The following is an 11,814-nucleotide window of genomic DNA, read 5'->3' on the forward strand; positions in this document are numbered from 1 at the left end:
CGCCTGCTAATAACCAGACAATACATTCAAAATACAATCCAAAGTGTCTTTATTCCATATGTATAATAATGAAAATAAACAACTATGCATTGGCAATATTGTTTCGGATCACAACATAAAAACTCGAGAAGTTATTACTGGTAATAGTGAAATTAATATTAGGCCTATGGGCTACGAAGTGCAGCCGCATTGCCACAACGAGAAGTGCAAATAGCTTGAGTAACGATTCGGCTCACAACATCATGACTTTAGAAATAAAGTTAAGAACTACATTAACAACATAGGCTGTAGTGTACAGACTAATGATTTGGATTACAAGATCATTAGGACAAAAATGGAATTCACAATATACGAAATCTACAGCGAGAAGTGCAAACACCCTGTGCTAATCGGGCACACACTTAAAGATGGTAAAAGGAACTGGCTAATCACAATCTCGGGGATAATAGTTCTACTGCAAAAAAATAATTACATGACATGTCCTTCTGTGCATACATTGTAACGTCAGGAGGAGTTTTACATTATCCATAAAGTTTGAATGGAGGCAACTGTACTCTTCCTATTTGTTGAAGATGTTTCAGAGTTGCATCCATTCAACCTTTGTGGATTATATGAATTGATGTCTGACAATCTACACACATATTTTTATACTATTTCACTCAAGCAGAATTGAATTACAAAACCCCAAACCACTGAAGTCGGCACGTTGTGTAATTCATAAATAAAAACAGAATTCAATGATTTGCAAATTCTTTTCAACTTATATTCAATTGAATAAATTGCAAAGACAACATATTTCATGTTCGAACTGAGAAACAATTTTTTTTGTGTGCAAATAATCATTAACTTAGAATTTAATGGCATCAAAGCATTGCAAAAAAGTTGGCACAAGGGCATTTTTGCCACGGTGTTACATGGCCTTTCCTTTTAACAACACTCAGTAAACATTTGGGAACTGAGGAGACCAATTTTTGAAGCTTTTATAGAGCGAGAATACATAGATGTGTAAGTTACCCATGCCTAGTGTACTAATATGGGTTATACTCGTATAGCGCTTTTCTATCTTCAAGGTACTCAAAGCGCTTTGACACTATTTCCACATCCACCCATTCACACACACTTTCACACACTGATGGCGGGAGCTGCCTAACCACGACCCATCAGGAGCAAGGGTGAAGTGTCTCGCTCAAGGACACAACGGACGTGACGAGGTTGGTAGAAGGTGGGGATCGAACCAGGAACCCTCAGGTTACTGGCATGGCCACTCTCCCAACTGCGCCACGCCATCCCCCATACACCCCCATATCATCACAGATGCTGGCTTTTGAATTTTGAGCCTATAACAATCCGGATGGTTCTTTTGCTTTTTGTTCTGGAGGACATGACGTCCACAGTTTCCAAAAACAATTTGAAATGTGGATTCGTCAGACCACAGAACCAAAAATTACCACTTTGCATCAGTCCATCTTTGATGAGCTCGGGCCCAGCGAAGCCGGCGGCATTTCTGGGTGTTGTTGATAAATGGCTTTTGCTTTGCATAGTCAAGTTTTAACTTGCGCTTACATATGTAGCGACGAACTGTAGTTACTGACAATGGTTTTCTGAAGTGTTCCTGAGCCCATGTGGTAATATCCTTTACACACAGATGTCGGTTTTTGATGCCGTAGCGCCTGAGGGACCGAAGGTCACAGGCATTCAATATTGGTTTTCAGCCTTGCTGCTTATGTGCAGTGATTTCTCTAGATTCTCTGAACCTTTTGATGATATTACGGGCCGTAGATGGTGAAATCCCTAAATTCCTTGCAATAGCTGGTTGAGAAATGTTGTTCTTAAACAATTTGCTCACGCATTTGTTCACAAAGTGATGACCCTCGCCCCATCCTTGTTTGTGAATGACTGAGCATTTCATGAAAGCTGCTTTTATACTCAATCATGGCACCCACCTATTCCTAATTAGCCTGTTCACCTATGGGATTTTCCAAATAAGTGTTTGATGAGCATTCTTCAACTTTCTCAGTCTTTTTTCCCCACTTGTGCCAGCTTTTTTGAAACATGTTGCAGGCATCAAATTCCAAATGAGCTAATATTTCCAAAAAATAACAACGTTTTTCAGTTCGAACGTTAAGTATCTTGTCTTTGCAGTCCATTCAATTACATATAGGTTGAAAAGGATTGGCAAATCATTGTATTCTGTTTTTATTTAAGATTTACACAACGTGCCAACTTCACTGGTTTTGGATTTTGTAGACGCACAGGTTTTGGATTAATGTGAATACATGGGAAACAAATTGTTTAATAATGATTATTATTGCATAATTATTTTTAGTGCAAAACTAAAAGAATAAGATATATCTTTTTCGTAGAGACTTTTTCTGCTTAACTTATGAAATAAAATAAACATATTTACCGGTATGTAAAAGAGGTCTGTCCTGCTTTACTTAAAACAGTAAACATTTAGTGTGCAGCTTTATGATAGAGCAGAGGTCTCCAAAGTTAATCACTAATTAGATATTTTTATTTTATTAATGACTGACAACATTTGCATTGTGCTTTATTTATTAAGCAGATGTCTCCACCAAAACGGCATGGTCATTGTCTTTATGCTATATTGTGATCATTTGTCAATATATATATAAGTATAATATTAAGAGTTGAAGCAAATATTGTTTGACCCCTTAGTAATTTACTGTATCACCAACTACCTGCTGGAGATCCCTGCAGTGTCATTTTCACTCGACACTCAATGTGTATGTTTAACAACTTTGATACATTACTAGTGTTTGGAGGGGAAGACATTGTTATTATGACAACAAGAGTTTCTATTTAGCACGTACCTTGCAGATATGATAGCCACATATGTAGCTTTTCTGTTGGACAAAAACGTTCTCCCGGGGTAAACAGATTTATGATGGGGCTATAGCCCCACCGAGCCCCAGTGTAGCGCCGTCCCTGCTCCCAGCCCCATTTGGTACATTTATTTTGGTGATTAATATGATATTATGCAACCAGTTGTTAACATGCCTCAACTGTGCCAGTGCTATTATTAGATTTATTTTATTACTTTGCTTTTTTCTGTGGGTACGGCTGAGAGATCCGGCATTAAGTGCTGTTATTCAAAACCTGTAAGAACGGAAAGTACGTCTGTTTTTACAGTACAAATTATTCTCACAAATGCTGTCAGAGAGGTACTGTATTCATGTTTAACAATGTGTTTATTTGTGTGGTGTAGCGCTGCACTGCAATATGCACGACTTTTCTCTTATGCAAACAAAAAATGCTGCAAAATCGGCAGCATTTGTAATGCAAAAACATTGTGCCTCATGAAGTGTCTGGTGAGTGTGTGTCTGGAACTGTTTTCATCCATTCTGTATATTTCAGTTGTTGTCATATGTTTTCAAGCGTCACCTAAACCAACAGAAAAATGGTCAACAAACACTGCCAATGTGGAAATTGAGCAAAGGCATCTCCTGCCAGCCTCGGAAGCATCCATCATTATTAGTCTACTATGACATATTGTGCACAAACCCTCTGAATCTATAAGGGAAATGTCTCCCTCTCTAAAGGGCATATTCACCACTAACCACCTGGGATATACTCATTTTCCACATACCTCAGGAGCCTTTGGGGGAAATACCACTTGGACTTGTCTGTTATGCAAAAGGCTTCCTGTTATGCGTACTTGCTGTGATGTGCAGTCAAAAATAATGCAACGTTTAACATTTAGACACTCACATTCCTGCAAAAAAAAAAAATGTAGTAAGAATGACTTTTATCTATGCTTGGCATTACAGGAAGTAGCAGAGGGTGATTTGACTCACCATGTGTTTACTGTATACATTATATCCTTATATCAATTTCTCAGTGAGTATATGTACACTACCGTCATGTGTGCTAGCGTGTGATGACCCAAACATATCTCATCGAGTGTATAATGGATCATATAATACTCGAATGCGTGTATAGAAATTTTATTTGTGCCCGGTTGTATTACTTTTACGGCACTTTCCTCATCAAATTGCATCTAATTGCAGAGTGTCACTCTCCTTCAGAGTGTGTGTAATCTGGATCCAGTGTGTTCCATTACAGTCTTTTCCATATGGTTTTAATTGGAAAGGAAAATGTATCAGGCTGAGATTTGACTAGTTCTATTTAGTAGCTTCTCTCTCTCTCTCTCTCTCTCTCTCTCTCTCTCTCTCTCTCTCTCTCTCTCTCTCTGTGTTCACAGTGGTTTAGAATTTTGTATGCGGCATGAAAGCTGGTACTATTTGTACAGTGAATGTTTTTCTTTACCGTTCTGTCATAAAAGCTGATTTGAAGCTGCACGCATGACTTTACACATGCTCTAGTTGTGTGTTTTTGTCTCCCGTGGAACGGAACTTGCATTTGGCCAGGTGCAATCAGGGCCAAATGGCAGGCCGGATGATGAATTTTTACTTCTCTTGCACTCTTTCTTCTCCGCTCTTCAACACTTTGCTTAAGCTTAACCTTAACCTCATAGTAAACGAAAAAAATAGAGTAAGTAACTCAATACAAATATGTTAAAGTATTTTTTAATGTGTCTTGCTTGGGATGGCCTGCGACCAGTCCATGGTGTACCCCGTCTTTCGTCGTAAATCAGCCATAATAGGCCAGAGCTCACCTGTAAATTTAATGAACATGAACAGTATTGAGGATGGATGTTTTTTTTATTTTTGTAGTGGCTCCTTAGCAACTCGAGGATCATACCCAAAGTACCTGTCAGTCATAGAGGAGGGCAAAGTGCAGTGTAATATAGATGCAACTGGATGGCGGGTGGTGCAGGGGGCTTGACAGACTGGACTCCTTTCTACTCAGATGTAATAGGAGTATTTGCTCCAAACTGCCAACTCTTTTAATAAAGAAATACCTTAATTGTCTTTGCTGAACACCCCAAACAAAACATATTTTCATACATGGCTCACCTAAAAGTGTGGTTCAACTTATTCACACTGTCACAATATGAACTCTCCTTGTTCTAATATTTAAGAAAGATTTTTAAGGGTAAATATTTTTCCCCTTTCCAGACTTGATCTTGCTGGAAGCAATTGCGCTTAGTTCACTGACTTGGCAGCACAACAAGAAATCTGAGCAGCGTGCATGATTTGTCCTCACTGGGTTACCCAGTTTGGCCACTCACTGCTTTTGACTGCATGCAATATAATTAGTGGTGGTTAATGTTCCATAAATTCATACAACAAAGCACTAATACAGAATAATAATTGTTTTCCAGATAATTTTTAGTTTTGCAGGATGTCAGCAGAAAGGGTCCGCGAGAGTGGCCTGGCAGGCAGATGTCAACATCAGGCCTCTCCAGCGCAGTGTGGTCACTAATTACAGTTGAATTGAGCCCAGTTCTTCCCAAAACTCCCTAGCCTCGTCTTTTCTGGTCCAACAAGGGACTCAGAAATAATCAGCTAGGCATGGATAACCAAATAAATATACTCTTTTAGTCGCTGCCATGGTTTAATATTGACTTGAAGTTGTTGCAAAAGAGTTACTTAGCAATACTTTGACATTGCTAATCTAGTTAATACACATTTTACTTAAGAGCATACCTAAAGTAGCCCCTTTATTGAATTTACACTCTGTATCCAGTAAACGCGCTGTCCATACAACCCTCTTATACTAATAATATATATGTGTGAAATAGATACGACATTAGTTAGCTGCAGGTAGGCAGTGCAGGTATTGCAGTTGGGCCGGTTAATCCGCTGGCCCTGGAAAGCTCAAAGCCTCTCAGCACTGTCATGTTCTGTTAATGTTAATCTGAAGTGGATGCCTGGCCAACAGGCTGACCCACTGCCTGCGGGCGACCCTTCTGCCGCCGAGGTCAGTGTCTGACTTCGATGATCACAAGGACTCCAAATAATATTATAAACATATATTACAGCTCCCATATCTGTTGCTGACCGACAGAATTTTGGGCCTTATTATAAGATGTTTAGCGAAACCTGAGGAAGGTTGTTTTTTCTTCATGCCATCAGGATAAGATACAACTTCAAAGGTGACTGTTATAGCACCTCTTCTCTCAAAAGTGCACCAAAGAAAGTACGAAGAAAAAGGATTATGAAACTATTTTGTTCAGCCATAGCGTAGGTCTGTGCTCTTCTCTCGTTGTTGAAAATGTCAGTAAATCAGTACTATCATGGGAACCTTTAAAAATGCTTTGCTTGGTTGTTTTTAATTTTACAGCTGAGACATTGTAGTCCGAAGTTAGACACCCAAAGAGCTGGAAAGCGACAGCAGAGATCAGGTCATTCAGTTTTTTTTGTTCAGTGTTTTGCAAAAATACCATTTGTTGCATATCTCTAACATTTAAAAGACTTGCAGGCATTGTTGAACAGGAATAGCACTAATACTACACTAATAATCAGCTTTGCAATATCAAAAGTACAAAAATAAAATTATGTAAATTGAAAACTAATGTGCGGAAAATGCGTGTGCAGCAATAGATATCATTCTCTTGCCCCGTCTTCCAAAAAACTTCAGTCAGGATTTCACAACATTTGCCAATACCACTCTAGATGATTATTGATTAAGTGCAAGACGCAACTGTCCACCTTAAATGGCTAGCTTTGGCATTATGATAAAAAATATTGATTAATTCCAAACAAGAAGGGATTGCATTACAACCATTTAGAGCCCAAGGAGACATAATGAGTATTTATTTCTTCCTTGGAATTCCTTCACAAATATGACAATATGAAATATCTGTGTTAGGGACACACAAGGTTGTCGCTTTAATCTTTCAAGGACCTGATATAACTGTAAACCATGACTCGTTCATTCCAATCGACACTCCTGTATTTGTTAAATTGAACATAACATGGACTCTTTTATTGTCGGTGATGAGTCATCACAGGCATCCCGTCATTCCTAGAATATCTCCTGCGGAATGCTGATTCAGTAAATTATCACAATAGCATGCAACTTTTTGTCTTGTTAATGACAGTGTATAATATTATTGTTGAAGCTTGGTTTCTTTTTCACCAATGTATTCTGTGAAGCTATGTACATCAGTATCCAACAGTGACGCCCCCAAAGGGTTGTGATCAAAATGCTTTGGAAGTCATGCTAGCATACATGTAATACAGATACAGTATCTTAAAAGTTGTATAATCATTCGACAGATAGTCAATGACTTATGTTGCACTTAGTTACTTAGTCCCACTTTTTGCTTGATGGTGGCCATGTTTTTCAACTATCCATCCATCCATTTTCTACCGCTTATTCCCTTTGGGGTCGCGGGGGGCGCTGGAGCCTATCTCAGCTACAATCGGGCGGAAGGCGGGGTACACCCTAGACAAGTCGCCACCTCATCGCAGGGCCAACACAGATAGACAGACAACATTCACACTCACATCCACACACTAGGGCCAATTTAGTGTTGCCAATCAACTTATCAACTAATTTTGCTCAAATTTTACACATATGTACCCTAAAGATGTATACCAAATTTCGTGGTGATTCGGCTCAACACCCTTAAGTTACAGGGGGTGAATAATTGCACAGGCAGCAACATACTGGGTGCATGTTTTGACAAATGTCCACCCGTTTGTGTGCAGCACTTCAGGAGTAGATGAGTTACATTTCACATGAATGTATGATCCTTACCAAAGATAAGAGTGTTACTAACGTGCTTAACCCATACTTGCCAACCTTGAGACCTCCGATTTCGGGAGGTGGGGGGCTGGGGGGGCGTGGTTGGGGGCGGGTCGTGGTTGGGGGCGTGGTTAAGAGGGGAGGAGTATATTTACAGCTAGAATTCACCAAGTCAAGTATTTCATATATATATATATATATATATATATATATATACACACACATATATATATATATATATACATACAAGAAATACTTGACTTTCAGTGAATTCTAGCTATAAATATATATTTATTTTATTATATATATATATATATATATATATATACATATATATATATATATATATATATATATATATATATATATATATATATATATATATATATATAAAATAAATACTTGAATTTCAGTGTTCATTTACTTACACATATACATACACATAACACTTATCTCATCTTTGTTCTATTCTCTGTCACTATTTTTCTAACCATGCTGAACACCCTCTCTGATGATGCATTGCTGTGTGGCACGCACAAAAGTGCTTTCATCAAATGCACTAGATGGCAGTATTGTCCTGTTTAAGAGTGTCACAACATTGCTGTTTACGGCAGACGAACTGCTTTACGGTAGACGAAAACGTGACTGCTGTTGTTGTGTCTTGTTACCGCGCTGGGAGGACGTTAATGAAACTGCCTAATAATAAACCCACATAAGAAACCAAGAACTCGCCCTCCATCATTCTACAGTTATAACGTGATTGGGTAGGTACGCTGTTTGTATTGTGGGAAAGTGGACTCAGGTCCGCCTGAATTTCGGGAGATTTTCGGGAGAAAATTTGTCCCGGGAGGTTTTCGGGAGAGGCGCTGAATTTCGGGAGTCTCCCGGAAAATCCGGGAGGGTTGGCAAGTATGGCTTAACCAGTAGAACATGTAGCCAGTCAGTCAGTTAATTTTGATCTCCAAAAGCAGTTTAGTCAAAAATGTGTGGGAGGCTTTGTATTTCTATTGTCTGCCTTGCAGATAGATGGTTCTGACAAGTACTTGACCTTAAAGGGGAACTGCACTTTTTTTGGGGAATTTTGCCTATTGTTCATAATCTTATGAGAGACAACAAGACAAACGTTTTTTTTTTTTGCTTTGTAATTTGTAATAATCGGCACATTTTAGGTGGATACCAATGCAGCTATTGGGAGCAATCCATTCTGCCTCTAAATCAGTTTCAAAATGTATCTATAAACCGCTAACAATACTTAATTTACGTTCCGTAACTTGTATAATAACCAAGCTGTAGCAACATTAGTATTGTAAGAGCGAACACTGAGTAACTGTCTGCTATTGTAGTGAAACATCACCTTGCGACAGCATGCTACGGCATTAGCCGTAAGCTAGCTACGGCAATATGTAAACTAGCAGCTGCGTCAACAGCTTATTGGTTTTTGAGTTTGTAATACACAACACAATGCGATAGGACACAAATCTGTACTGACAATATCTGAAAAGTATTAGCCCACATTTCAATATGTATTTGTACACATCTAGCTCGACAGCGTATGTACTGTAGTTGTAATAACAAGCATGAAACGTTGAATGAATCACGATTAATATTATAGTGACTTACTCGATGGACAGTTGTCCGTTTGGTCAAGCTGGCCGGGGACATTTCCAGTTGATTTGGGTAAGCACAGCATTTATTTCGGCATAGCTTGGCTCAAAAGTCCACAAATGTAGCTTTGAGTCACGCATTCCTCACTCTCTCAGCTTCCATTTGCTTCAACATTTCATCCATCCTTTCGTGCTCGCTTCTATAACGAGCAGTTCATCCTCTGCATATTCTGGTTAAAAAAGGTAAGGTTGTCAGTCCTCATTTGTCCAAAAATAGTTCACTGTAGTCTGTTACCAAGTCTGCCATGATTAAAAAACACAAGTGTTTGTTTCTGGAAGTAGGAACACACATTGGTTGCCAGAAGGCAAAAGTGTGCAGCTAGGGATATAGAAATAAATGTGCTTAAGAAAGAAGTTAGGGTATTGCTTAAAATTACCAAAGTACGGTAAATGATGTACATATTACATATTGTTATGAACGTGTCTTTTACTACACTATATACAGTATATACTTGCAGCGTGTATATAAAATGTTGGTATAGGGTTTTGAAGTTGTTTTAGAGGGCTTTGGAGGCTACAATGTTGACTTCTATTAGCTGCATCTTGCAAGCGTTTTTTATCATCTTTAATTTAAAATCTTGTCTGTGTGTTCTTGTCTCTCACAGGGATTGTGAGCTATAGGAAAAATTCCAAAGAAAGTGCAGTTCCCCTTTAAGCCTGCACCTCGTAATTATTTGGTAAAATATTGCAGAATGGATGCTAATTAAGTCTGTAACATTCTGGTGGGCATGCTTTGTAAAATATGTCATTCGTACAGAAATGGTTTTTTAAAGACTTAAACTGTGAACTTATCCAATCAAGCTATCAGAGTGAATTCTCTCAGGCTTTGAATAATTATTTACTGACCCTTTCATAGTTGACGCCACTGCATTTAACCATGCACAGGCGCAGCCCAAAAGCTATAATTTGGGAGGGAGGAAGGGAAACATTCTCCATATTTTTATGACTCTTGTGGCAGTTGTGTCCGTACGTGGGAGGAGCAGGGCTTGTTTTCCTCGTTGATATACAGTAGAAATGAATTCTGGAAACTGGTTAACTGTGTGAGCTGCATATAATATCTGGGAGACATTGGAGGACAAGGTATGAGAGAATATGTTGTGTTTTTTCTTTGAGTCAAAACACAGACAATTGAGAGGGAATTGTCCCTAAATGCACTCTATGGATGGCTTGTACAAATAAAGTAATTACAGTGATGTCTTTGTAAGCTGATTGTTGCATAATAAACACAAACTGTGTGTGGTGCATCTGTAAACTGATTGTTGCATAATAAACAAAAGTCCTTATCTTCCAGTTAACTGTCAAGCTATACAGTAATCCTTGTTGAGTTATAAGCCCAGCCTCTGGGAACAGACACTTTTAGCACAGTTAGCTACACCATTCGCGTCACATAATACCTGTGTAAACCTACCACACTCCATGTTTACTTAGTTAACAAACAAGAAACCTTCTGTTGTAATTGGATTTTTTTTTTAATGGTACAGGTCATTTCTTAGACTTACATTCATACATTTTCTATATTTACAAGTAATTTGCCTATGTGTCAGTAGTGCCCGTTTTTAGTAGTTTCCGAATGTCAGCTACCATCTTTAAGTCATGGTTGACCAACGAACTGTAGTGTTTCTGCGCAACTACCATATCAGTCTCTAAAAGCTTAATGGAAAATAGCCAAAAAGTGGTACTTTTCTGATTTATGTATATTCATTTTTCACCACTTTAAGATAATATGGGGGGAAACACTAACCTGACTCTCGCCAGATCCTTGTAGTTCGCTGAGCTCCACACAAGGATCTGGGACTTCTCAATAGGAGATGTATTTCAGAAGGCGGGGCCTTGTAAAAAAATCATTGTATGTGATTGGATAAACCACTTGTCCGTTATCTTGAATGACGTGCTACTTCAACCACTCACATCGAAATCAACCCGTGAAGCTGATTAGAGCGATGTTGGGAAATCCAAAACAGAACAGCCAACATATTGGATAACGACAGCTTGAAAAGTTAGAGAACTTTTACTGAAACCACGCAGTAATGTCAGTAGACGATCGATGTTGTTTGTGCAAAGAAAATATGCAGAATCAATGTCAGCACATGACTCCTCGCTGTATGCCGCCATTGTTGTTTGAATCAAACAGTCGCTTCGGCGCTACGTCACATCTAGGAAATCTCGTTCGGCGATTCTGATTGGTTCATTATTTTTTGCTATGTTGAAGGAGTTTGTAATGGCCTCGAGCCCAGATCCTTGTATGGAGCTCAGCGAACTACAAGGATCTGGCGAGAGTCAGGTTAGGGAAACACCACTTTGTATTGAAAGTCATGTAGGACTTTGTTGCCCTTTTTGTTTAGCTAAGTCATTGAGTGCAACAATTGCCTGGCTATTATCTACAGCAGTGGTCCCCAACCTTTTTGTAGCTGCGGACCAGTCAACGCTTGAAAATTTGTCCCACGGACCGGTGGTGTGGGGGGGTTATGGTATTTTTTTTTATTTTTTTTTTTTTAATTTTTTCTTTTATCTTAAAGAAATACAATCATGT

This window comes from Nerophis lumbriciformis, linkage group LG34, assembly GCF_033978685.3.
Source record: "Nerophis lumbriciformis linkage group LG34, RoL_Nlum_v2.1, whole genome shotgun sequence".
NCBI classification, from domain to species: Eukaryota; Metazoa; Chordata; class Actinopteri; order Syngnathiformes; family Syngnathidae; genus Nerophis; species Nerophis lumbriciformis.